This window comes from Pleurodeles waltl, chromosome 1_2 (assembly GCF_031143425.1).
Source record: "Pleurodeles waltl isolate 20211129_DDA chromosome 1_2, aPleWal1.hap1.20221129, whole genome shotgun sequence".
Classification (NCBI taxonomy): Eukaryota; Metazoa; Chordata; class Amphibia; order Caudata; family Salamandridae; genus Pleurodeles; species Pleurodeles waltl.
Window position 1 is genome coordinate 628,398,703 of NC_090437.1, and position 25,444 is coordinate 628,424,146.

Below are 25,444 nucleotides of genomic sequence, written 5' to 3' on the forward strand. Positions count from 1 at the left end.
AAGTTTGGGGTCCAGATCTTGCCTTACTGCTGCAACAGTAGATCCCCCCCAAACAGGCAGCCTAGTCAGAGGATGGATGCTCATGCCCAGAAGTTCAGTATACCATACACTCTACACCAGTCTGGAGCCACTATAATGACTTTGGTCCAATGGTCTTGAGGACTCAGCAGGAATGCTATTAGCGAAAAGGCATACAGGAGTCCTGAGTTATGCTCAGAGCAAGGCGTCTCAGAGCAAAAGCCGCCTTAGAAACTCCAACATGCAGAAGAGTGGACATTGCACGTACTAGGCAGTGGCGAATGGTTCGAGCCATGGTTCTCCCCATTCGAGAAAAAGACCTTGTAACACCTCCAGTTGTAGATGCCATTTGTAGTCTGGAAGGCACCAAAGACTGAGTTTGTCTGCCTTGGCGTTCAGAGATTCTGCTAAGTGTTATGCAACCAGGAATCCGACTGGATGTTCTAGCCATGTCCAGAGGTGCAGGGCCTCCTGGCACAGGGTCCACAACCCCACCCCTCCATGCTTGTCGCAGTACCAAATAGCAGTGGAGTTGCCCGTGAACATCTGACTCAACCTCCCCTTGGATGGCAGGAAGGCTTTAAACAACAAGCGGATAGACTGCAGCTCCAGCAGGTTGATGTGGATGTAGGTTTCTGAAGGAGACCAGAGACCTCTGATCTGATTTAGTTGGAGGCGATCATCATATCTACTGCTGCCACACTGAGTAGAAACAGGAAAGACAAGCAAGAGAAACTGACACTGAGGGAATTAAAAGTGATTATATAATACCAGGATAGGTCGAAGAATAGAGAAAGCAACCAGAACAGGTACAAATACTGGACACAGAAAAGGCCGATTATGACTTACTTAGAATAAGACAGAACTACTATGATGGTGTAACAAAGCCGGAAATCTTAACTTTCAATATACAAATTAGGGTGGTCAGAGAAAGAATAGAAATGTTTGAGGATTAGGCAGGGATGCAAAGATGCATTAAGCAAAGGTGGAATGGGACCTTGCATATTATTATAAGAATCTTTACACAGGACAAAGTAGGAAAGTGCCCCTTTTTGACATGGTCATCCCCACTTTTTGCCTGGTATTTGATGCAATTTTGACAGAAGTGCACTGGGTTCCTGCTAACAAGGTCCTCAGTGCCATATCTCTTTCCATAAAACTGCAATTGTTCCGCAATTTGCAACACCTTTAGCACTCGTGAAAGTCCCTAGTAAATGGTACCCTGGGTACCTAGGGAATGGTTACTAAAGAGGGTCCCCTAAGGACTGTAGCAGGTCTTGTACCACCAAAGGGACCCCTCACCACACTCATGCAAGCTATGTGACAGACAAAAGTGAAAAGACAATATGGCATACATAGTTTGTGCCATGCCTGCAGGCACTAAGGCCCTCATTACAACCCTGGCAGTAAATCTCACTTACCACCGTGCTGACTGCCGTCAAGATACTGTCGCCGCGGCGGAAATCCCCTACAGGTATTACGACCCACATCTCGTAATCTGCCATAATACAGACACCCACACAAGTCTGCCACACCAAAGGTCAGTGATAAACTGGCAATAGCAAAACCTACACCGTCGCGCCAACAGAACTACTCCCACACTATCACGTCCCACGAATCAACGTGCCGGTCATTCAACCGCGGTAATCCATTGGCGGTACACACCGCCGAGCTCAAAATACACACACACTTACAAAACACAACCACATTGGACAATTCAAAATACACACACCTGATTCACATACACACACCCACACACCCAATCCAATATAAAACACCCACCCACATTACCCACACCCCTTACAACGACCTGTTTGGAAGAAGCCCATAGAGAAAGAATAGCAAACACAACACCAGCATCCACAGGCACACAACACCATCACTCATACAACATCCACGCACCTCAAACAACACACCCCAACACATCCCCCCCACACGTCACAACAGACAGCACCTCACACATCACCCACACCACATTATGGCACCTCAAAGACACTCCAGGTTTTCTGAGGAGGAGCTCAGGGTCATGGTGGAGGAAATCATCTGGGTAGAGCCACAGCTATTCGGATCACAGGTGCAGCAGACCTCCATTGCAAGGAAGATGGAGCTATGGCTGAGAATTGTCGACAGGGTCAACGCAGTGGGACAGCATCCAAGAACACGGGATGACATCAGGAAGAGGTGGAACGACCTACGGGGGAAGGTGCGTTCCGTGGTATCCAGACACCAGGAAGCAGTACAGAGGACTGGTGGTAGACTCCCACCTCCTTCCCAACAACTAACAACATGAGAGGAGCAAGTCTTGGCAATCATGTATCCTGAGGGCCTCGCAGGAGTAGCACAAGGACTGGACTCTGGTAAGTCATATCTTTACTACTATATCCCCCCACCCTATCTGCATGCCATCACAAACTCCTACCAATACCCTCACACCCATCACCCCAACACCCCACAGATACCCTACTATCACAACCCACACATCCCAATACCAAGGCCTGCATGTCACACCAATGCATGGACACCCATCACCAAAGCATGTCAAGTACAGATACTCACCCAGGCCCCAAAATTACCAATCACACACGGGCAAAGAAAATAAGTCAACCACAGAAGTAGAGGGTAACTCACACATTGGACAAGAGGGCACACACAGATAAAATAACTATGCATTCCCCCTCCCTCCCCCCCCCCCCCCAACAGGACCCCTACCCAACGTCAACGGACAGGAGGTACCAGACATATCAAGTCCCCCCACAGAAGAGGCCCACAGTGACGACAGCAGCTCTGCATGCCTGGATCAAGATGAACAGCCCAGCCCATCAGGGACTTCAGGACAGTCGGTTCCCCTGCCACTGTCACAAACAACCACAGAAACTCCTCCTTCAGGAAACAGCCCCACAGCACCCACCCAGCGGGCCCATGCCACTGTCCCCAGGACATGTCAATCCGCAGTGTGTCCACCGCTACAGGGACCCCAGCCAAACCCACTAACCCAAGACAATCAGGGACCTGGGGTCAGTGGCAGTGGGTACATGGTTCAGGGAACAGAGGCACAGGATAACAGGGAAGCTGGGATGACTACTGTGCGACGGGGGAGGACAGGCCCAGGGAACCCACTCTCCACGAGGCACTTTCAAACATCATGGGAGCATACCATCATTGCAAGTAGACCATGGGCACAGTACTGGCCAAGTTTCAGGAGACCCAGCGGCTGCAGGAGGAACACTACCTGGGGATCAGGGAGGACTTGAAGTCTATTAGCAACACCCTGGTCACCATTGCAGGGGTGCTGGCAGACATGGCCAACACCAAGAGGGACACAGCGGCACACCAACGGGCCCCTGACACTAGCCTGAACGATGAACAGCCCTCCACCACCGCCGGTGCTAGTGGACAGGAGGTCCCGCCACAGGATCAACAGGCCACCAGCACCCCACCCCCTGCAGAAGGAGAACCACCCCGCAAAAGGTCCCTGCGATCCAGGCAGAAGACAGAGAACATTGCCAAGACCCCCACCAGGAAGAAGGACTCTCCTGATAGTCACCCTTCTGTCCCACTATGTTACCCTGTCCACCTTCAACTGCCATTACTCCACTTCCTATGCGCCCTTGGACAATGCACCTGTGATGCCAATAGACTGGACTCCACCATGGACATTCCTCTACCATCACCCCAGCACATTGCACAGCCCCCTCCAATTATTAGCACAGAAATAAACACCCTTGAATCACAAATCAATCTGGAGTCAGTCTGTACTTTCACTAATGAGTTATTGCAAACTTTCAGAAAAATAGCAATGTCAATGTTCATTTTCACATACCAATGTTAGACAGTTGTTGGGCAGCAGTAAACATAGCAGAAGGCAGAAAGTGGTACACAGATCTGTAAAATGGGAAGCCAAAGTGAACTGTCAGGCAAAAAGGCAGAATCATTCAATGTCCTACAGTAGTCTGATATGAGAGGAGCAGTGCCAGTCTCTTACCTGTGTCTCACTGGAAGTATTGCATGATGATGTTGTTTCGGTTGTCAATATTGTCTTCTTCTTCTGCCTCCTCTTCTTCACTGTCCACAGGCTCCACAGCTCCCACAAGACCAACATCAGGTTCATCCTCCTGCAGAAAAGGCACCTGGCGTTGTAAAGCCAGGTTGTGCAACATACAGCATGCCACGATGATCTGGCACACCTTCTTCGGTGAGAAGTATAGGGAGCCACCTGTCAAATGGAGGCACCGGAACCTGGCCTTCAGGAGGCCGAAAGTACACTCAATTATCCTCCTAGTCCGCCCATGTGCCTCATTGTAGCATTCCTCTGCTCTTGTCCTGGGATTCCTCACTGGGGTCAGTAGCCATGACAGGTTGGGGTAACCAGAGTCACCTGCAAATATAGATGGACAACTGTGAGACATACACCAACCATTAGGGACTCTACCATAGCCAGATACCTATGTAATCTGTGTTGGGACCTTGGGCTCACCTATTAGCCACACACAGTGCCTCTGGAGTTGCCCCATCACATAAGGGATGCTGCTATTCCTCAAAATGTAAGCGTCATGCACTGAGCCAGGATACTTGGCATTCAAATGGGAGATGTACTGGTCTGCCAAAAACACCATCTGCACCTTCATAGAATGGTAGCTTTTGCGGTTTCTGTACACCCGTTCATTTCTGCGGGGGGGACAAATACCACATGTGTACCATCAATGGCACCAATGATGTTGGGGATATGTCCCAGGGCACAGAAGTCAGCTTTCACTGTGGGCAAATCCTCCACCTGGGGGAATATGATGTAGCTGTGCATGTGTTTCAGCAGGGCACACAACACTCTGGACAACACGTTAGAGAACATTGGCTGTGACATCCCTGATGCCATGGCCACTGTTCTTTTGAAAGGACCCACTGGCCAGGAAAGGGAGTACTGACAGGACCTGCACTAGAGGGGGGGATTCCTGTGGGATGGTGGATAGCTGACATCGGGTCTGGCTCCAACTGGGCACACAGTTCATGGATTGTGGCACGATCAAGTCTGTAGGTGATGATGGTGTGTCTGTCTTCCATTGTCAAAAGGTCCACCGTTAGTTGGCCTGCAACGCGGCCACCTGAAATGGCGGCTGCCTGACCTCTGTAAGGAGGGACAAGGGGAATTGAGGTAACTGCGCTGGCGATGTACACCGTCGCGGTAGGCGGACGAAGACCGTGGCGCAAATCAGCATTGGTTATCATTGGGCCCTATGGGTTCCAGGAGCCAATGACGATGTACGCCGGAGGTGACTGTACGCACCGCCACGGACGTGGCCGCCATTTTCTAACTGTTCACTCACTTGATACCTGACCTTCAACAGGAGAGGACCTATACTGCAAGTGCTGCTGTGACCTGAGTCTGGAAGCGACAATGTCTACAGTGTCTGGGGAAAGGGCCCCTGCCTTCACTGCAGAGAAGTTGGACAAACTGGTGAATGGGGTCCTCCCCCAGTACACGCAACTCTACGGTCCACCAGACAAACAGGTGAGTACACTGTGAGCATTATGGATGGGACATGATTGTATGGAGTGGTGTCGATGGAAGATACAGGTGGGGGGGTGGGCATAGGCCCGCATGTGAGGATGGTCACTGTATGTGTTTGCAGGCCAGGGTGGGAAGTTGTGGCCAATGAGTAAGAATAACCGGACGGAGGAGTAAAAATCCATTCCTATTTTACATTTCCTCTAGGTCAGCGCCCACCAGAAGAAGGGTATTTGGCGTGCCATCGCCAAGGAAGTGCGGACCCTGGGGGTCTACCATAGACAGAGCATCCACTGCCACAAAAGATGGGAGGACCTGCGCCGTTGGACCAAGAAGACAGCGGAGGACCAGCTGGGAATAGCCTCCCAACGTGGAAGGGGTGCCCGTCGCACCATGACCCCCCTGATGTACCGGATCCTAGGGTGGCATATCCGGAGTTGGATGGGCGTTAGAGGGCATCACAACAGCCACAAGGGGGTGAGTACTGTCTCATGCAGCTGACTCTGTGCGCTTTATGAGGTTTCTGGGTGTGGGAAGAGGGCTGTGTGTTCCCCTAGGGCAGGGCAAGTGTGCCAGGGTAGATCCATTGTTAGGCAGGCTCAGTGGCAGTCCAACCCCAAAAGTGGTAGTGGCCCTCTACACCTAGTCAGGCTCCTGTGGGTTCCAGGTGTGCATCAAATAGGTATAGGCACAGTTCACCATGGGCATGTGATTTTCCCCTGAACTGTTAGCGCATGGCCTAGTGCATAGGGCTGCTCCCTGTGTGTTGTGTCCGCCAACGGTGGTGTTGTTGCAGGCATTGACCATGTTTCTCCTCTGTCTTTCCCCCCCCTTTTTGTTTTGTCACCCTGTCCTTGTGTGCATTAGCATCATCTGGCGGAGGAGCAGTGGCACCGGAGCAGGAGGGAGCTGCAACCCACATGGCCCTGGAGGGTGAATGTGCGGAGTCTGAAGGCACCAGTGGGATGGAGGGCGAGGGGAGCTCCAGGACGGGGACAGGAGGAGACACCAGCGACAACGACTCCTCCTTTGATGGGACCTTCCTTGCGGTGGCGGGCACCTCTGTGCCCACCGCAACAACAGGTACAGCCGCCACCCCCCTACCAGCACCGCCCTCCCAGCAGCCCATCAGCGAGTTTCTCGTGCCCCCTCACCCAGGAGGGTGGGCATTTCCTTAGCCCCAGGCACCTCAGGCCCTGCACCAGTCAGCCCTGCTGCCCTCAGTGAGGAGGCTATTGACCTCCTGAGATCCCTCACTCTTGGGCAATCAACCATTTTGAATGCCATCCAGGGTGTCGAGAGGCATTTGCAGCAAACAAATGCATACCTGGAGGGCATTCATTCTGGTGTGGCAGCCCAACAGAGAGCATTTCAGGCTCTGGCCTCAGCACTGATGGCAGCCATTGTTCCTGTGTCCAGCCTCCCCCCTCCAACATCAACTACCCAGACCCAATCCCCTGTACCTCAGTCTATCCCAAGCACACCATCAGACCAGCATGCACACTCATCAACACACAAGAGTGGACATGGCAAACATAACCACCACACATCCCACAGGCACTCACACAAGCACCATCCCCATGCAGACACACCAACATCCACTGCCTCCACTGTGTCCCCCTCCTCCACGTCCTCCTCCTCCCTCCCAGTCTTGTCTCCACTCACACCTGCATGCACTACATCCTCAGCCACAACCTCCATCACCAGCACGCCCATCACCACACACCGCTCACGTGCAATCACCACCCCCACTACCATTCACACGGCCCCTGTATCCTCTCCCAGTGTGTCGGAGTCCTCCTCCCAAACTACACAAACGCCGGCACACACCCACTCAACAGCCATCCACCTCACAACAGCCTCCAGCGCATGCACCCGCACGCAAATTCAGCAGACGTACACCTCCTACAACCACTACCTCTTCCTCCACTCCCAAACCCCCTCCATCTTCCCGTCCCAGTGTGTCTAAAAAACTTTTCCTTGCTAACTTTGATCTCTTCCCTACACCTACCCCCCGTCCTTCCTCTGGGGTCAGGATGTCCAGATCCCAGCCCAACACCTCAGCCACGAAATCCTCCAGCACTGTGGTCCCTGCAAGTCCTGTAACATCGCTGGCCGCACCCATCAGGGCTGCCAGTGCGCCACCTAATGAGGCCCAGGATCACCCTATTCCGCCACCTGCCAAGGTGAGGAAGGGGACATGCTGTAAGGACAAGCTGCACCAACCAAGCAGCAAGGCCTCCTCCAAGACAAAAGAGGACAGTGCCAAGTTCCCAGCAGCGACTTCCAAGGTGGGGAAGGGACACAAGGCTAAAGGGAAGTCAGCTCAGGGCACGGAGCCTCAGGGTGAGGGACTGGTGACACCCCTTCTGCAGGTCAAAACAGCAACCTGTACTACGGTGGACACTGCCGCAAACACCACCACCTGCACACCCACCTGCACGTCTGCTGCCTCTGCTCCAGTCCCCAACATCATCCCCAGTGGACAGCTGTCCGAGGCTACAGGAGAAGTCATGTTGTCTCCCTTCACAGGTGCTGACACATGCACCAACGCCAACATGTCCGCCACTGACACCACCGCCACCTGCCCTGCGACGTACTCAGACTGTGCCACGACAGCCGACATGGACATCATCCCCAGTGAGCAGTCGTCCAAGGCTGCAGGAGACGTCCTGGACCCTGCACAGTGTACATGAGGCACCACAACCAGCACTGGCAGTACGAGCAGTTGGGAGGCTGAGTCACCACAGGGTGAAGTGTGGCTCTGCCTCCATGGAGTATCATGCTACCTGTTCCCAGGAAATCTTGTGGCTCTGACACCCAGGTGCTGGAATGGGAACTGGCACACACCATGTGAAGCACTCTGAGCACAAAGCCCTCTCCAGAACCAGTGGAGAACAGCCTCCACTACCCTTAGCCCCCTCCAGAACCAGTGGAGAACAGCATCCACTACCCCAGTCCTTGGCAGGATGAAGCACTCTGGGCACAAAGCCCCCTCCAGAACCAGGGGAGACCAGCATCCACTCACCCAGTCTTTGGCAGGATGAAGCACTCTGGGCACTAAGCCCCCTCCAGAACCAGTGGAGAAAAGGATCCACTAGAGAGACTGTGGCTTTGCACTCCCCAGGACCAAAAAGTGGGCAAACCACCCACTTGAGAGACTGTGGCTTTGCACTCCCAAGGACCAAACAGTGGGCAAACCACCCACTTGAGAGACTTGTGTGACTGTGGTTTTGCACTCCCCAGGACCAATCAGTGGACATGGAGCCCCCTCGTGGAGCAGTGGCGTTGTCCCTTCATCCGGCTGAGGTGCCCCCCTTCCCCTTCCACCTGAGGTGCCTGGTTTTTTCGACCTGATTCCCCAGCAGTGTTCTCTCCGCTTAGAGGTAGGTATCATGTGTGGGCTTCACCCATGCATTTTACGACCACTGGTCCACGGACAAAGAATGGAACACTATCCAGACTTGTGTAGCTGCTGTACATATTTGTATATACTGATCTGTTACAGACCTGTTTCCATATCTGAAATTTAGATGATTACACTCATTACAATCATTTCCTTTTGTCCTTGCGTTCTTCCAGAGGGCTACGGGGTGTATATGTAATGTTGCATCATGTATTTGTGTGTATGGTGTTGTGGGTGAGGGTGGGGGCGGGGGTGTTGCGTGTGTGTGTCACTCTCTTTTTCCTCCCCCCCCCACTAGGTGCAGTACTCACCGTGGTCATCGCCGCCGCCATCTTTGCTGCTCCTGGTAGAAGAGGAGGTAAACCAACATTGGTAGCACCTGTAACTCAGGCTCCATGGCGTCCTGGTTCCTCGTTGGGTGTCGAGAGATGCGTTGTTTCCGTTCCAAGTACTGTTTCCACTGTGATGGCGTTGGTACCGCCCCGGAAAAGGTGGCCGATTGGTGCTTTGTAATACAGTGGGTGGTACATTGTCTTCCGCCTGTCTGTTGGCGGTTACTGCCGCGGTGTTTGTTTCTACCGCTGTGGCGGTCGGAGTGTTAAAGTGGCTGTCTGTGTTGGCGGTTTCCGCCATGGTCGCGATTCCCTTTTTTTTACCGCCGTCCTGTTGTTACTGGTCGAAGAGCCAGGTCTTGAGGAGTCTTCTGAAGGTGAGTAGGTATTGAGTCTGTCGCAGGTTGGTGGGGAGGGTGTTCCAGGTTTTGGCGGCGAGGTATGAGAAGGATCTGCCGCCAGAGGTCTTTCTTCGGATGCGGGGGGGCGAGGGTGAGGTTAATGGAGCGGAGCTGACGGGTGGGGGTATAGAAGCGGAGTCTGTTGTTTAGGTAGGCTGGTCCGGTGTTGTGGAGCGCTTTGTGAGCGTGGGTAAGAAGCAGTGAAGGTTTCTCAGGTGGTGGGAGATGTGGCTGTGGCAGGGTACATTGAGGATCAGCCGGGCCGAGGCGTTTTGGATACGTTGGAGGCGTAGTAGGTCTTTTGCTGGGATGCCTGTATAGAGTGCATTGCTGTAGTCCAGCCTGCTGCTGACAAGGGCCTGTGTCACTGTTCTTCTTGTTTCTGTCAGGATCCACTTGTAGCATGATGACTAGGAATTTAGCAAACTAAGGCCAGGGAATTCAAAGTCCCCACTGCCTTTGATATGCAAACCCGGTATACCCCCAGACCTACAGGATGCCATTCCCTGCCCTTAGGCCCATTTGGCACCAAGACAGGTGTGAAATTAGCTATACCAGGAGGAGTTGTGGAGTACAATCAGGACAAACACACCTCTAAGGAGAGCTGCTTGATGTGCTCAATTCCAGGAAAATTCCACCATCTTGGTGATTGCAGAATTAGGAACTCTCTGACAGGGTTATGCTCATTCCCTATAGGAAGTAGTCATATTGGGGGTGTAGTGACCCCAAGGGTAAGGAGCCCATTGGCTACTACCCTTCACTCCCTGTAACACCTATAAATCTAGTATTTAGGAGAGCACTTGGCACCAGGAAAGCAGATTCTACTGACCCAATAAGAAGGAGACCGAAGAGCTGTGAAAAGCAAGAACTGAGGATCAGGAACGGACTTGGCCCCAACTCTGCCAGCCTGCCTGCTGTCCTTGACAACTGCGCCAAAGTTGTCTCGTCCTACAGCTGCTCTGCCTCAAAAAGCCTGGAAGGACTGCCAGCACTTCGAGGAGCAACCAGCATCTCCCGTGGAGCACTGAGGCTACTCCCCTGCAGCCACCCAAGAAGAATTTGAGAGCTCCAGACTGCGAAAACCTGACACCTAAAAGCTCCACTGCACCAGAGTCCCCCCAGCTGGAGTCAAAGTGGACCAATGGTGCCAATGAGGTCCTGAGACCTTTCAGAGTTGAAACCCACCTTACATTTGGCCAGACTGACCCCCAGTCACCACCTGCAGCCTCTTCTGTGCAGGACCCAACAACCACGAGCAGTCTTCACATCGCGACCCAGTCACACAAAGACCTAATGCACACGCACCCAAGCCCGAGTTGCTGTGAACTAACAGTGTGAGACCAACGGTGTGCCCGCGTGACCACCACCCTCAAGACTTGAGACCCCTCTTAAGTTCAGCCTAAATGGTCACCCATCCCCACATGCAGCCTCTTTTCCCCAGGACCAATTCCCATTAAAGTAAATGGGACACCCACCGCTGTAACTCACCTCTGCATGTGGATGCCCCAGTGCCTCCCGAAGTGAACTCTTGCTGCTGCCTTGGAACTTGCCCTATACTCATATTAACCTCCGAAGACTGGTCCTGTAAGTCATTGCTAAGTTCCCAAATGCAGTATATGTTTCTTTCCCAATAGGATAAAATGACCATGTTAAAGTCAATGCAATTGTATTTTCGGTATATTTAGTACTTACCCAATAACAACATTTTTGGTAATAAAAAATATATACAAATACAAGTGTTTTTCTAAGTTGGTGTGGATCGCTTTATTGAGTATCATTTATTGACTGTGTGCATGCAGCAAATGTCTAACACTACCCTTTCATTAGCCTAAGTTGCTCAACCACACTGCCACAAACAGAGCACTTGGGAATTTTAAAGAAAGCCCTGTCCACTTCTAAGGGAATACCTTGACTCTTTACACACCATACCTTTTTTGATTTACTATATAAAAGGCCAGGTTCTTACAGGCATGTCTCCAACCCAATTAAAAAAATACCTGTCGGGGGCACCAACATACAGTGACTAACGGCTGAGCAAGCCGAGGTACTTCACCAACACATTGGGGTGGAAGAGGTCATATTAGGCATAGTAAGAATGAATCATGGTAAGTTGCCAGGCCTTACAAAATGTTCTTCCACAGCATGACCCACCCAGTTAAGAGACTACATAACACGTTCCCTGAGACAGTGATCATGTCAGGCACCATGCTGGGAGTGCAAATCACAACTAACCGCAAACCTGGCAAAAACCACCAGTCATGCACCTCACATAGGCAGCTATTCCTTCTAAATGTGGATGCAAAGCTAGTCACATGGATCAGTTTCCTGCATTGGGACAGTCTTGCCATGGTTAGTCAACCTCAGCCAGTCTAGCTTTATCCCCTGATGCATTTGTAGGGACAACACAAAGAGGATACTGCAACTGACTGACAATATCAAAACAACCTGGATACATGCCATATTGTTAGTATTAGTTGCCTAAAAGGCAAACGATGGGGTGGACGGGTGACTTCTCTCAGTACCATGAAGAGTTTGGGGCTCTGAGCAGTTTAGGAAAATTGTCTCTAGCAGCTATGTACGTCTGAATGCAGAGTCAACGTGGGTCTGTCCACTCTAATAACGATGCAGAGGGGCACCAGAAAGGGCTATCACCTTTCCGATCTTCTGTTTGCCATAGTCATAGAAGCACCTGCCACCAGATTGAGAAGAAACAATGTAATACAGGGAGTCAAAATGGGAGTGGGAATGCACATCTTATTATGCAAGATGATAACATTATGATTTCAGTATCCAACCTGATGTGTTCTATTCTGGCACTGGCCATGATGAAAGAGCTAAAGGGCTTTGGAGATGCCTTGGGGTTCAAGCTCAACAGAGCCAAGTGTCAGGTCGTGAACATTTCTAATCCACACAACCCAGAGGCCTAGCTCAAGACTAGGCCCCCTTTCAATAGGCAATAAGCTCCGTGACCTACCTAGGGGATATATAGAGCCTCAACAACAGACCAGATCGCCCTGTCTCTTGCAGGAAGTGGGGGAAGGCCTGGAGGCCTGCCACTTAGGGGGCCCTTCTTGGTGTGGCACAGCTGCAGCTGTGGAAATGTTTGTCTTGCCATTGGTCCTTCTGTGTTGGAGGCTTGGTGCAACACCTTGCATCCCCGAGGCTTATCACAGGGAGCTATTTCACTTTGCTCAGTTGGCTAAGAGGATTGACAGGTCGCTCTGGTCCCAACCAGGGATAGTCATTAGGCAACTTATATTACTACAGTCATCTTTTGCCGACACAGGACAGGCACACACTCACTCATCCGGGAAATTTGAACCCCCACACTGCACTAAGGCAAACACACAGGGGGAGACTGGGGTTGGGGTGGGAGGTTTGTCCACCAATCGAAGTGTCAACACAAACGCTGTGGACAGTGGGAAATGGCTGACACTTCATTACACTAGCTCACAAAGCTTACAGAGACAGGACAACTGTCACATCTAGAACACCGGCCCCCTAGAACATAAGTAGAAGGATGACTTTGGTGAGGTACTAACTGACTGACTAGAACGGAGTCCTACAGCAGGTAGGGCGTATCTCAATTAATGATTGTCTCAGGTTTACACAAATCAACTTTGTCCATAGAACACAACTGAGCCCATAGAACACAACTGACCCCCTATGGCTACAGGTCATGTGTCAAGAAAAACCTCTGATATACCCCGGGTGCGACAATGAGAGGGTTGTATTTTACCAGATGTTGTGGTCTTGCTGGACACTTGGTAGGTGGAAATCACTAATTATTTAAAGGAGTGGATGTGGAAAAGAGATCTAAGCTTGCCAAAGATTTGTTTACTGCAGCCCATAACCAGAACCAAAGCTAACAGGTCCACCATCATTAATACATAGTCCTGACTCCATCTCTTGCTAAACGGCAGATTTCTATTAACTGGAAACCAATCTGGGCTCCAGAGCTGGGGAAATGGAAAGCAGATCTATATCGATTTGTCAGAGCCAAAGATCTTTGCAACAAGACTAAATGAGATCCTCTTGCAGCTGGTACCTCCAGATCAATCTGGATTTGCTAGTAGGCAAAGGGTAAAAATAATACTGAGAAAGTAGTGCATTTAACAGACCTGGCTCCTAGGTTTAAATGGGAGTTGACATTCTTCTCCCTTGATGCTGAGAAACCCTTTGTGAGCATAGAGTAGGCCTTTCTTAGAGCACCAATGGCACAACTAGGTTTGGCCATGCCTTTGTAAACAAAGTATGGTCTCTGCTTGTAACACCAACAATACTCATTCAAGCTAACACCATTCACAGGTAACATCCTGGCATCACTGTGACTCAGCCTCATCTCTTCATGCCCTACTGGCTCCAAGCCCAGGTCTAAACTTCCTCATCTCACCAGGAATGCTTTCTCACCTACAAGGAGTACTACCCCTCACATAGATCACATGCTCCATGAAATACACAGGAATCAATCTCACACCCAAGTACTAGGGGCTATTTGCTGTCAACTACCTGCAGTAATGGCATAGTTTACACCTCTCACGGCTTGGATGTTATCATCATTTAAAATTATGTTAAATATATATTATTATACATTACCGATCAGTGTGCTCAGTGGCACCCTTGAGAATCTGCATCAGTTTTTTAGGGATAGGAAAGAAGGTGGGAAAAAGCTTCAGACAAAGCCTTCTGCCACCACAGAAGGGAAAACTGGACATAGGTCACTTCAGCTGAGATATAGGTGGGGGTGGTTGATGAAAGTAACCATCAAAAGTTCTTCTTAGACCATGAGCTGGCAGGTTAGACAGTGTAGGAGCTTTCATGGGTGAGGAAAAGTGGTAGAGGATAGTCGGGACAAAATTGAGGTTTTAGGCACAGTGTTGGGTACCTGGAATGCTATTAATTTCAAGATGAACTAACGAGCTAACAATCTCCATTGACTTTTCTTTTAGGCAATACAAGTGGTCAGTTATGGCAATCTGGCAGGTAATAGCACCAATCTTTTAAACACAGCTCATGCCACTGGACCCATTCAGCATTTAACACACAATATGTCATGTTGGAAATGTCCCTTTTTGCAGGGTTATCCCCAAACATTTTGGCTTCTTCCTCCTATTTTTTTAGGTCTGTTTTTGCTGGTTTATTGTCTCTGCGCACTTTACCACTGCTAATCAGTGCTAAAGTGCAAGCGCTCCTTATAGAAATTGTACTGTTGATTGGTTTATCCATGATTGGCATATTTGATTTACTAGTAAAGTGCACTATAGGTGCCCTGGGCCGGTAAATCAAATGCTACTAGTGGGCCTGCATCACTGGTTGTGCCACCCACATTAGTAGCCCTGTAGACATGACTCAGACCTACCATTGCAGTGTCTGTGTGTGCAGTTTTAAACTGCCAATTCGACTTGGCAAGTGTGCCCACTTGCCAGGCCTCAACCTTCCCATTTACTACATGTAAGGCACCCCTACGTTAGGCCCTAGGTAGCCCTATGGGCAGGGTGCAGTGTATGTTTAAGGTAGGACATATACTAGTGTGTTTTATATGTCCTAACAGTGAAATATTGCCAAATTCGGTTTTTACTGTTCAAGGCCTATCTCTCTCATAGGTTAACATGGGGGTTGCCTTTAAATATTCTTAAAGCGCAGATTCTCTTTGAGAGCAGATACAAATGTGAATTCTAGGGTCTCTGAGCTCACAATTTAAAAATACATCTTTTAGTGAAGTTGGTTTTTAGAATGTTAGTTTGAAAATACCACTTTTAAAAAGTAGACATTTCTTGCTTATACCATTCTGTGACTCTGCCTGTTTGTGGATTGCCTGCCTGGGTCAGTTTGACAGTTGGGCTGTTCACACCTCTCCTTTACACAGTGACACAAAAGGGGGCGGGGTGTAGCCTGCATATCCTGATGAGCAATCTGAGCTAGAGAGGAGGGAGGAGTGGTCGTTCACACCTGAAAGGACTGTGCCTGCCCTCACACAATGCAGTCTCCGACCCCCTGGTGTGCGTCTGGGGCCTGGCCTGGCCAAGGAAGGATCTTGCTTGAGACTTTGCTTTGAAGTTTGCCAATTTCAAAGGCAGAACTGGGTATAAGAAGAAGACCCAAAACCCCAGACTTTTAAAATCTTTCTGGAATCAAGAGGAACCTCTGCCCAGGAGAAGAGCTGAAGAGCTGAAGGAGGAGTACTGTCCCTCTGCTGTGTTGCTTTGCTGGACTGGCCTGCAGTTGCCTCTTCTGCCTGAAAAGAGTGCAAAGAGTGAACTTTGCTGTGTGTCCTGCTTGAGAAAATTCTCCAAGGGCTTGAAGTAGAGCTTGCCTCCTGTTGGAAGTCACAGGGACACCAAAGACTTCAGTTTCCTCGACCTGCAGCACTGGGAACTGTGTGTTTTGTGCTGTTCAAGAGGAGAAACCAAAACAATGCTGCCAACGACGCCGCTGGCCTGCCGACGCTGCACGGAGTCGCACTGCCCCGCTTTGCACAGCGACCCTGGTCTCCCTGACACCGTCATCGACGACTTCACCGAGCCGCTGCTTGCACTGCGACCTGTGGGTCCCGCACTCAACCATCGCCTGCTTACACCGCACCCTGGGCATCCCCAACGCTACTGCTCCTGATGACACCGGCGCCACTGCCTGCACCGTGGCCTGTGGACACTGCATGTCGCACCGCCCCACTTCACACCGCAGCCCTGGTCTCCCCGACGCCGCTGGACGGCGTCACCGAGCCGATGCCTGCACCGTGACCTGTGAACACCGCATGTCGCATCGTCACACTTCGCACTGCAGCCCCAACGCCATCCACGCCGCCGCACCTGACTTCATCAGCCTGGAGTTTGATCTGCAACGCGTGTGACCTCACGGGCCTGACGACTCCTGCACCGACACCGCAACGTCAGTGACGCCGCTCTCCAGAGCTCACCGCAAGGATCCCGACGCCCTGCAAATCCAAGGTACTGTTTGCGGATCTTCTCGACACCATAGCTGGCCCGCAATGCCGCCGCAGCCTGAACTGTTGGTTTTGTTGATCACGATGCCGTGATAGCCCCATGTGGAGCTATCGACTTCAAGGAACTGTAGTTTTGATAAAATCTTGCAGAATTCATATTTATCTTACTGTATGTTGGTTTTTTATCGTATTTGGTCTTGTTTTATAAAGATAAATATTGGCTATTTTTCTAAAACTGGTGTGGTGTCCTTTTGTAGTGTTTTCACTTATTACTGTGTGTTATGTGCAAATGCTTTACACATTGCTTCTGAGATAAGCCTGACTGCTTGTGCCAAGCTACCAAAGGGGTGAGCAGGGGTTATCTGAGCTGATATCTCCCTTATCTTGACTAGAGTGAGGGTCCGTACTTGGACCGGGTGCAAACCGACTGCCAACTAAAGACCCCATTTCTAACATGTCATAATACCAGAAGACCAAAGAAAGCACACAGGGCGATACCCCAAACACAATGATTTCCTCACACCAAAGTTTAGACTTATTTTGTCATTTCAGTGTAATATCTTAGAGCCCTCTTCAATATCCGCTGTAGGAAGAACCATATCTGCTGGAGTGGAGGGGTTCAAGAAGAAGAGAGGAATGGGCAAGGTCGAATGAAAAGCTGCAATGTCATTAGGAAGGGAGAAAGCGTGGCTTCTGAGAAAGACTTGGTTGTGGTGAAAAACTGTTTAAGGTTCACAGGAATACAATGCTTTGGCCAACTATATTGGATGATATGATAGCCATGATGAACGGTACTTTCCAGGACAGATAATACACGTATGAGTGGTGGTATAATTAATGAAAGGGTGTGGAGAGGATTTACTGAGTGATAAGTATGTTAGGGTCCAAGGGAGAACATGTTTCATACTGGAGGAAAAATTTACATAACCCCAGGGAAAGTGAAGGAGGTCCAAAATCGACATCCATAAGCCACATTATCGCCTTAAAGCTAATTTATAGGCAAGATATGAAGACCATGTTTATATAAAACAAGCAAGACAGTACAGTTTCATCATACATCTACTCTCATCTACAGGCCTAATTTAGACAGACCGAGGTAAAGTCAGTCGGTATGGTAGAGCACTTTACTCCCGCCTTACCAAGGGTCCTTTGTCCACCAAATTTAGAAATGTCACCAGTCCAGCAGACATCTCTTTAAATTAATAAGGCAACATATGGAGGAGGGCCTCTGAACAATCTGTAGGTAGACAGAGAAAGCACCAAAAAAGGTTGATGCCAGAGGTAGGTAACTTTTTCGTCTGATGGCTAATGCTACCTGTAGATTCCCCTATTCGAACTGACTCCCAAACAATACTCCCGTTGAGCGGTGGGACTGGAGAACTAAATCAAAAAGTTGTGAAGAACAGACCGAGCAAAGTGACATTATCTCTGTATTTGTAAATCCAAGCAATAGTGTTTGGTGAAAGCAAGGAGAGGGGAACACACAGTGACCTTGCAGATATCAGCCAGGGTTCAAGTGAAGGATTTTACCCAGATGGAATAAGTCTTGATTCCTTCATGTCAGTCTTTCTTGTCTACAGCATAGCAGGTCTTGATGAATACAATTCTCCAGTGAGACAGATTGCTTCTACACTGCTGTTTCTTATTTACAAACAATGTAGCTGACAGACCTGGTTATCTCAGTGAAATTCCTTTGTGCAAACTATATAGAGGCTCACACCACGCTTCAGGTCACCTTTCCTCCTCCTTGGTGGGATATGGTGGAGGGTAAAAGGATGGAAAAGGAGCAAATGATTGTCCAAGATGGAAAGCAAAGACCACATTAGGGAGGAAAGCAGCTTTAATTTGCCACACCAACCTGTATGGGAAGAAACATGTAAACGGAGGTCAGACTGAAAAGGCTTGCAACTCGTTCATTTGCCTAGCCATGGTGATGGCAACCAGAAAAAAAAATGTGAACGTCAAAAGGCTAAACTGACAACTGTGCTTAAGCAGACAGAGTCCCCCACAAGAAAAGTATACATGTTTGTCAGACCTTTCAGAAATCTCATCATCACCAGAGGATTAAACATGCTGGTTTCATCTAGTAAACAGTGAAAAGCAGGCTGCACCAAGAGAAATCCCTGGACCATAGCCACTGCACAGCCTTGTTGCACCAAGAAAAGTGCTAACTGTAGTACGCAGGCAAGATCAATTATCCTCTTGGCATAACAGGAAACAAAAGTAATTCATCTCCCAACTAAATGGACTTTGTGGAAGGGCGACATACCAAAAAGACTATGGGCCAGATATAGAAATTTCCTAATTTGCGATTCGGAAATTGTGAGTCGCATGCAGAACGGTGCCTCAGGCACCATCTGCGAATCGCTATGGGGTCGCAAAGACCCACCTCATTAATAATAATGAGGTGGGTCGCATTTTGCGACCCCATAGCGAGTCCCTGCACTCACAGGGATGGTGGCCTGCTGGAGACAACAGACCTCCCTGTCTGTGACTGCTTTTTAAATAAAGGGGGACCCCTTCCCTTTTGCGAATGGGTTAACACCAGTGTGACACTGGTGGTATCTGCGAATTGCTTTGCGACCGCGTTCGCGGTCACAAAGCAATTTAGCATTGCGGTGCCAGTCGCAAATAGAAAGGGAACAGCCCTTCCTATTTGTGAGTCGCATTCACCTTTTGAGAGTCGGTACCGACTCGCAAAATGAGAATGAGCATCACGATGCGCATTTTGCATGGCGCAAACTGCGATTTTCGCAGTTTGCACCATGTAAAATACTACCTACAGCTGGCCCTACGTCCCCTATTCCCAGTAGTTAGAGAAAGGCACTCAGACTTCACCTCTCAATTTCCACGCATGAAGATGTAGGCTGGGAAGACTGGAGTGCAGGATCTGTCCTCTCGAATGGAACAACAGGTCCACTCTAATTAGAAGATGAAGAGGGAACACAATCAACAGGTGCCAAAGGTCTGGATACCATACTCTTCATGGCCAGTTTGGGGCAATAAGATTAAGTAGGCCAAATCTTCCTCCGAAATGGAGGCCTCAAGAGTATGGGAGGTATCACGGGGGTGACGGACTTCTGCTTCAAATGAAACACGTCCCCCAAGTTCCCCTCAGTGGATGTTGATGGGCTCCGAACTTCAGGCAATGGATGTCTCAAGAGGCAACGAGGTCCATGGAAAGTGTGTACCAAAGTGCAGAGAGGTCCTGTACTATGTCCGGATGGAGATGTCACTCGTGGTATTCAAGATGACTCCATCAGACTGTCAGATCTCATGTTCAGTGAACCTGCCAGATGGTTGTCCATCATGCATAAGCTGGGGTGGCATGCCCATGACCTGTATCTCAGAACTTCTCCACAGAAAGTCTAAGACCCTACTCCTTCCTGCTTGTTCTTGTACCGCATTGAAGTCGTACTGCCAGTCAAATTCTGAGCTGATTAACCGCGAACTGTCAGGAGGAAAGCCTTAAGCACTAATCAGATGGTCCAACAAATTGAAATGACAACTCTGTGCTTCTGGAAATCAGAAGCCTCTAATCTCCAGGTTCTACAAATACACTACCCATTCTAGGGTGCAAGCATCCATTACAACAACAGCCACCGCTGGAAGGAAACCGAGAGGTCTTCCTTGCAAGAGGTTCTCCTCCCTTTCCCACCAGTTCAACTCCGCTGCAGCACCTCTGGAATCAGCAGGGGAGTTTAAACCATTCCTTGCAATGGCACCACTGCAGAGCTGTTATGTGCCAGCATGACCAGGAGGATAAAGGAAGTCAAAAGACTGAGCAAACATATGGGCGTTAAGGCCTGGTAGTCGAGCCCTCATCCTAAACATTTGAATCATATTTGAATGTCCCATATCCTCTGTGGAGGAGGGAAAGCTTTAAGCAGTATTGTATCCAGTGCTGCACCAATGAACAGGAGGCACTGAGAGGGCTCAGAGTGAAATTTGGGTCAACTGACTGAAAAACCAAGTCTAACAAAGGAGCTATTAACATCAAATACTAGCTCGGGCAGCTTGCCTTGGTCAGCCAGTCATGTAGATACAGTAATACTGCAATCCCCAACTACCTGAGATGAGCCACCAATGCCTTCACCTTCGTAAAGGCTCGAGATCCCGATGTCAATCCAAATAAGTACAGCAAATTGGCAATGGGTAGCTCCTATGGCGAATCACAACTACTTCCTGAAGCACTGCAGGATCAAAAAGTGGACGTACATGTCCAATAAGTCTACAGGTATCATTAACTCTTCCAACTCCAGGAGCAGATATGCCCGTGCTATGTCTCTGTTAATTCTTAGATATAGCAAGTGAACAGGGAGGCCATTTTAAATAAATAGAGCCAGCACTCTCGAGGGCCAGAGAAAAGCCTGCACTGGCCAGGGGTATTAGCACTTCTCATAGGCAGGTTGGACATTCCAGCGTGGGAAGCTTCAAAGGCCTAGCTGCCTTTCTAATGGGACCCAGGTCTCTCTCTGTGGTAGAGATGACCAACTCCACTGTCCTGACCCCATTTTTGGCAGCAGAGCAGGCAGGAAAATTAGGTGTGCCTACTTCATGCGAGCCCCATCCCTAAGGTGGACGAGCTGAAGTGAACACCACTTTTTAAATTTGAAGTGGTCATAGAAAGGGGGTAGTCACCCTAAAGGTGGTCAGCTCATTGGCTACCACCTGGCACTCCCTGTAGTGCCCCTAAATTGAGTATTTAGGTGGAACTCCTGAACCATAGAACTCAGATCCTGGTGACCTAAGTAGAAAAAGACAAAGAAGTGATGCACTAGCAGAAGAGAAGGAGAAGCAGCTGACCTGGTACCAGCCCTGCCGGCCTGTCTGCTCTCTACGACAGATTCTGCACCAAAAGACGCCTTGTTCTACAGCTGAACCTCCAAAAACCTAGGAGGACTGCCTGCCTTTGAAAAAGACACAAGTGTCCCATGATAAGCAGTCCTTCTCTCCAACCAACTCCAAAGAAAGGACTCTGCAGCCCCTGGAACCACACAAATCTGACACCTGAAGACACCAGTGCACTCGTAGTCAACGATCCAAGTGGGAGTGGACCTCTGGTGCGAGCAAGGTCCCCTGGCTCTCCAGAGTCGGAGTCCATCGTGGTTTTCACCTGTCCTGAACTCCCTGAAGTCGCCTGCAGCCTCTGCACGCAGGCTCCCTCTCCCGGAGCATCTGTGGTGAGAGAAACCGGACACCTAAACCAACCACTGCACCCATCGCCGCAGGCCCCAGATAAAGTGGACCCTTGGTGTCAACTATGTCCTGCAGCTCTCCTGAGCTAGAGTCCACTGTGGTTTCACCAATCCAGTACTTACCTTAAGTCTACAAGATTGGTTCTGTGAGTCGTCAACAAGTGTTTGTTGGCTGGCTGTTTTCTTCCCATAGGTTAACACTGAAGAACTCTGAAATTGTACTGTGTCGATTTTTTAAACTAAAAGGTATTTATGCTTGACAACATAATTACCTTATAACAAAGTTCTTGGGCTTAAAGTATATATAAGAAGAAGTGTTATTTTTCTAAATTGGTTTCAGATTTATCATTTGAAAGTGTATCTCATTTATTTCCTCTGCGAGTACAACAAGTGCTTAGCACTAACCTCCGATAGGCCCAACTGCTTACCCACACTACCGCAAAATAGAGCATTAGTTCTATCTACTGTTCACTCTGCAAACCAATTGGGATCCACTGGATTCTCTGCATGGTGTACTTCTTTTTAGTACACCATATAGATAGCCAGCGTCCTACAATGAGCTCTCTCGCTCTACATTCTTTGAACTGCTGAGGTTCCAATCTGCTTTTTGACTGAACATTTTCTCTCCATCAAAGGGCATTTCCAACAGCATGTTTTGCACACTGGAGGAAAACCCTGTGGACTGTAGTCACTGTTGGTATCTTAAGATCACAGATGTGCTATTTGATCTGTCCATGCTGTCTGCTGTGTCTAGGCCAGTCCACACTATGGGGGTCATTCCAACTTTGGCGGGCGGCAGACGCCGCCCGCCAAAGTTCCCCCGTCGAAAGACCGCTCCGCGGTCAAAAGACCACGGGGGTCATTTCGACTTTCCCGCTGGGCCGGCGGGCGACCGCCAAAAGGGCGCCCGCCGGCCCAGCGGGAAAGACCCTGCAACAAGGAAGCCGGCTCCATTCGGAGCCGGTGGAGTTGCAGGGGTGCAGCGGGTGCAATGGGCCCCACGACACCCGTTCCCACCATCCTGTTTCTGGCGGTGAAAACCGCCAGAAACAGGCTGGCGGGAAGGGGGTCGGAATCCCCATGGCGGCGCTGCAAGCAGCGGCGCCATGGAGGATTCCCTGGGCCAGGGGAAAACCGGCGGGAAACCGCCGGTTCCCCTTTTCTGACCGCAGCGGTCAGAATGGCCCTGGAAGCACCGCCAGCCTGTTGGCGGTGCTTCCGTGGTCCCCGGCCCTGGAGGTCATGGACCGCCAGGGTCGGAATGACCCCCTATATGTCTAGAGGCACAGATACTTCCCAACCCTCACCATTTCTGAAAAGTCATCCTTCAAGAGGTCCATGGAATTTGTGATCACCATGGCTGCCATGCAACAGAAAACATGGCTATATCTCCCCAATGAACTGGTGGCATTAAGGGAGCGAAGGGCTAAGCCACCAGCAAAAAAGGCCTTTTATCTATGGCTTCCAGGTGTTTGGATTCCATATCAGGAGGATGGGTCGTAAGTGGAGAAGTTCTGCACTAGTAAGCGTTCCAGTGTCGGGTGAATGGTTAGGGAGGCTGGATACCCTGGTGCTGGTCTGACCAGTGAACAAAGCCCCTAATAACTGCAGGACATAAGGATGATTTCATCCAAAGCTCCTTCAAGGAGTCCTCAAGAATGGGAGCAATGGTTCTGAAATGGATGGCTTCACCTGTAAGATATTAATGAGGATTTTAGCCCTTTGTCCCACTGCAGGTAGGTGGGTAGTGGTAGGTCATGGAGCTCAGCTGCTTTTCTGACGAACGAGCAAAAAGTAGACATCTCTGGTGAGGGGTAGGGGTGGTGGGCGTCAATATGAATACTTGCAAAGTGTCTAGTCCACTGGCCTCTTGGAGGACTGGCACTTCCGAAGGCAGCCCAGGATCACTTCTGTTTATTCCTAGGACTGAACTTCCAAATCAGCTACCACAGTGTGCATATTTTTCTTCCCGCAGAAGGTGGATTGCATCTCTACTGGAGTGATGGATGTGTATTGACAAGGTGAAGGTTGTGGCACCCCCTACCAATGCAAAGGGCACTGCTGCCATCCACATGGAAGGTGACATCATATGCAGAGTTGGGCCGGGCTGCGGCACAAAGTCAGACATTGGTGTTGAACTCGGTACAGGTCATAACTGACTGGCGCCAATGTTTTTGCCGATGACAGTCTCAAAGCTGGAGGGTGTGGTAGGGGCCCAAAAGAAGTGGGTGTTACTGGAATACATATGGCACCAATAGCACCCCAAACATGGGTGAACAAATGGTCCCATGGGGCACAAGGATGTTCTAGAGGGGACAGTCGCCCTCCTAAGGACACTTTTGGCCTGCATAAGGGCCAACCAATTCTTCCCCTGGTACGAGAGGCACTGGCGACACTGATGAAAAAACCTCTACTAACTCCTGCTCCAGAGACTGGGCCAGAGGAAACTTACCTGAGTTTGGTCTTCAAGGAGTAGAGGAGTGCTTTTATTACTTCTTGTAGCACCTCTTCTCCTTCAAAGACGTGGCAGACAGGGACAACCTTGTCAGTGACCTGGCCCTGGCCTTTGACTGTGACTGCGTCCTGGGGCACCCCAGATGACTCTCTGCAGCGTTTCAGAGTATGCCATAAATAGTTTGGCCTTTTGCTCCTTGATGGGCTTCGGGTGAATCTTCTGGTAGATGTCAAACGTATTGTGTCTGAACCAAAAGCACGAAAGAGTAGTCGTGTGGATCTGTACTGGACATTAGGCAGTTGTGTCAATAACAGGGTTTGAAACCTCCTCGGCTGAGGGATGTCCCTAATTGCACCAGCTGAAAAACTGAGGAAAAAAATGTTTACATAGAGTATGAGAGAACGATGCACCGGACACGTTGAATGGCGGAAAAACATAACATGCCAATCCTGATGCTATACAGTCCCAATGACATCATCAAGACCCTGTGTCGGACATCTTAACGGAGCCTTCGCCCTCTGTTGGCAGTAGAGAGCTATTGTAAATGTTTCTGGATCAGATAAAGCCTGGGGACATTCAAGGGTGAAGAATCAGCTGGTAAAAGTATCCATCAGAAACATAAATTGTATGTAAGTTATCTTTCTTTTAGGCACTCCAAATGGATTCCATATATATATCTTTTAATTGCAATTATTTATTGAATTTTAAAGGTGGTGAAAAATCAAATATACCATATACAGAATGGTATACATGAACAAAAATAAGAACAGTATGGCTGAGTAAAGAAACATACATCTGGTGGTACAGGACCAAAATCGACACTTATAAGTAATGCACAGTATACACAACAGTTGAGTGAAGATAAATGGAAGTCGAGGATGGTGCATACATGAGGGGGAAGGAGCAGGAGTAGGGGTGCAGAGATAGGGCTACACACCTTTATCCCCGTGGAAAACCACCCGCCATCCTGAACACCTCAAAGACCTGATAACAAGTGCCTAAGTCATACGCTGCGGGAGGCATGCAGTGCAGCAATGGAAAGAGAAACAAAAGGAGAATTAGTACCCCCACGTAGCAGTGTGAAAAATGGAAGCCCCAATGGAATAGGACAGGGCTCTGATTGCTTCCTGAGTGGAATGTATTCCACCTGTTTTCTAACAAAGCCCATGGATTCTATATCTTGATGAACTG

The 25,444-nt window shown here is 49.6% G+C and overlaps 1 protein-coding gene across 20 annotated transcripts in view; it reads right to left on the reverse strand.

Annotated features, from left to right (window-relative positions):
- Positions 1-25,444, reverse strand: part of BLTP1 (bridge-like lipid transfer protein family member 1) — a 1,779,540-nt gene that overhangs the window by 1,195,545 nt on the left and 558,551 nt on the right. The gene's annotated exons all lie outside the window — the stretch shown is intronic.